Genomic DNA, 3614 nt, shown 5'->3' with positions numbered 1-3614 from the left:
TAGCCTCTCCCTATAGCCCTCTCTCTACCCCAGCCCTCTGCTCTCTCTCTACCTCAGCCCCTCTCTCTACCCCAGCCTCTCTCTCTCTCTCTACCTCACCCTCTCTTTTCTCCACCCCAATCCTCTCCTCGCTCTCTACCCCAGCCCTCTCCATCCCAGTCCTCTGCTCTACCCCAGCCCTCTCTATCTCTTACCCGCAGTATTCTCTCATTATCTCTCTCCTATCCCAAGTTCCTCTCTCAACCCCAAGCCCCCTCTCTATCTCTCTGCTACGCCCAGTATTCTCTATCTATCTCTGTCTATTCCCAGCCCATCTTCTCTATTCTCTCTATTCCCAGTATTCTTCCGCATCCTCTCTCTACCCCACGCCTCTCTCGTACTCCAGTCCTCTCTCTATACTCAGGTATTCTCTCTACCTCTCCTCTCTCTCGTCTCTCTCTCTCTCTCTCTCCTCTCTCTCTCTCTCCTCTCCTCTCTCTCTCTCTCTCTGTCTCTCTCTCTCTCTCTCTCCATCTCTCTCTCTCTCTCTCTTCTCTCTCGCTCTCTCTCTCTCTCTTACCCCAGTCCTCCTCTATCCCGTCCTCTCTCTACCCCAGTCCTCTCTCTACCCCGCGTCCTCTCTCTACCCCAGTCCTCTCTCTACCCGGTCCTTCTCTACTCCCGTCTCTCTCTACCCCCAGCCCTCTCTCTACCCCAGTCCTTCTCTCTACCCGGCCTCTCTCTACCCCAGTTCCTCTCTCTACCCCATCCTCTCTCTACCCCAGCCCTCTCTCTACCCCAGCGCCTCTCTCTCTCTCTCGACCCCAGCCTCTCTCTCTCTACTCCGAGCCCCTTCTCGTCTTTCTACCTCCAGCCCCTGCTCTCTTCTCTCTCCCTTCAGCCCAGTCTCTCTCTACCCCACCCTCTCTCTCTCTACCCCAGCCCTCTCTCTCTCTTACCTCAGCACCCTCTCTCTCTACCCCAGCCCTCTCTCTCTCTCTACCTCAGCCCTCTCTCTACCCCAGCCCTCTCTCTCTCTCTACCTCAGCCTCTCTCTTCTCTCTTACCCCAGCCCTCTCTCTCGTCTCTCCTACCCTCAGCCCTCTCTTCCTCGCACCCCTTCTCTCTCTCCTCCTCTCTCTCTCTCTCTCTCTCGCTCTCTTCTCTCTCTCTCTCTCTCTCTCTCTCTCCCCCCTCTCTCTCTCTCTCTCTCTCTCCTCTCTCTCTCTCTCCTCTCTCTCTCTTTCTCCTCTCTACCCCAGCCCCTCTCCTCTCTCTAACCTCAGCCCTCTCTTCTCTCACCCACCCTCTCTCTCTCTCTACCTCAGCCCTCTCTTCTCCACCCCGTTCTCTCTCTCTCTACCCCAGCCTCTCTCTTCTCTCTACCTCAGCCCTCTCTCTCTCTACCTCAGCCCTCTCTCTCTCTCTACCCCAGCCCTCTCTCTCTCTCTACCTCACCCTCTCTCTCTCTACCCCAGCCCTCTCTCTCCTCTCTCCCCGCCCTCTCTCTCTCTCTAACCCGCCCTCTCTCTCTCTTCTCCCCAGCCTCTCTCTCTCTCACCCCTGTCCCTCTCTACCACTCTCTCTTTACCCAGCCCTCTCTCTCTCTCTCTTACCTCAGCCCTCTCTCTCTCTCTACCTCAGCCCTCTCTCTCTTCTACCTCAGCCCCTCTCTCTCTCTACCCCAGCCCTCTCCTCTCATACCTCAGCCTCTCTCTTCTCCACCCCAGTTCTCTCTTCTACCCCTTCCTCTCTTTACCTCAGCCCTCTCTCTCTCTCGACCCCGGCCCTCTCACACCACTCAGCGGCCAGTGTGATTGGACTTCTCACTCTCTGCTGCTCCACATTATTGGCCATTATCCCGCTGTGGTCCATGTGTAGGGTGGCACTGGTGTGGTGATGTAGAGGCGACAGGAAGGACCTCTACTGCAATAACGTATTATTAGCTTTTTCACAGCTCCCCTGGGCTGGATTTACACTGGATATCCACAGACCTCTGAGGGCAGCCCACTGTCACAACAGCACTATCCACCACCCGAGCAACGTCCAGATACACACCCACACCGATGSAAGYGCACGCACAMACCAAATCAGACGGAACATTGTGACTTTTTATTCACAGATTCTCATGCCTCTTTCCAATTAGCCCTAGCAGTGCTGAAGTGYTGGTGTGGAATGGTATTATTGTATAGCCTCTATTGTTCAGAAACCATCAAACACATTTTCTCCTGTCATTACTTTATGTTCGTAAGCTGYTCTTYGGGAGAATAGAAGAGAACAAGTATCGCCATGCAGAGCACACTGTTACCTGCTGTGCACGACAATGCATCACATCACATCACGTGTACATTGGATTGGAAACAGAGTGGCACTTCTAGCATTAGAGCTATTTTCTGTCAATGCGCTTGTCCTTTGTAATGTTAACCATGTCCCATGTGACTGCTACCGTGTGTCCYTGTCCTGTTTAGAAAACAGTCACAACTTCCTTAAGGGACAATAACGTTGGCCAGGCTCAATTAAAGAGACATTTTGCTGACATGCAGATTGCCTCTACTCAATCTTTTTATGTAAAACATTGATATGCCAGTCACTTATGGATGGATGAACTTTGKGAGAATCAATAGTATTGATGAATCATAGATCATACAAGCCAACAAGACTTGCATTATTACAATGAATTCATTGCATGGGGAAAGTCAACATTCAACTGTAATCATAATCAGACAAAGTGAGTTATGCACAATCAATAGCACAGCTATTATAATAGAGCTTGTCTTTGTGGTGTAGGCACATTCAAACAGACTGCACTGTGTGTGTGTGTGTGTGTGTGTGTGTGTTGTGTGTGTGTGTGTGTGTGTGTGTGTGTGTGTGTGTGTGTGTGTGTGTGGTGTGTGTTGGTGTGTGTGTTGTGTTGTGTGTGTGTGTGTGTGTGTGTGTGTGTGTGTGTGTGTGTGTGTGTGTGTGTGTGTGTGTGTGTGTGTGTGTGTGTGTGTGTGTGTGAGTTTAGTCTTGCATCTTTACATTCATTTATCATATAACACACAGCGCCACAGTGTACACAAACTCAGTCGGCTTATGCATTACTATGACTGATAGGTCGATCAACATGAAAAGAGAGTGCATCACTCTTGCAGAAATGTCCCATAGCATACAATAGCTGGGTGACAGTCTACCATAAAATAGTGTGAACTAGCCTTTTAAACTACAGGGTATTTCAGCACTGCAGGAAGAGAGAAAGATMCATTTGTCCTCTCATCGTCAGAGACAGTAATCACCCAGGATGTAAGGTAACATTCTAACAGCACAACAGGACCATTCTGAACCCTGATGGAACTTCTCTACACCTCCATGAGTATGAAAGACAAAAAAGCACCCCGCAGAAGCATTACAATATTGGAACCTTTGGCAGTGCCCCATTTTGTAGTGAAACATATTAGAAGRGGATTGTCAGGAGAGGAGCACAATATCGCTGTGAAATCCGAGGAGACAATGGCATTTGATTGTGTCCTTTGGTGAACCCTGGGATATTGGCTGGATTGCAGTTTTTTTTAAACCTGAGCAGCAGTGGCTACTCTGTCTCTGCTTCACTATCTGTTGGCGCTCCTCTGGAATGGCACAAGGCAAAATCAATAACC

The sequence above is a fragment of the Salvelinus sp. IW2-2015 genome, unplaced genomic scaffold (assembly GCF_002910315.2).
Source record: "Salvelinus sp. IW2-2015 unplaced genomic scaffold, ASM291031v2 Un_scaffold2853, whole genome shotgun sequence".
NCBI lineage: Eukaryota > Metazoa > Chordata > Actinopteri > Salmoniformes > Salmonidae > Salvelinus > Salvelinus sp. IW2-2015.
The sequence above is the reverse complement of the archived record's forward strand: the minus strand, read 5'-3'. Positions refer to the sequence as shown.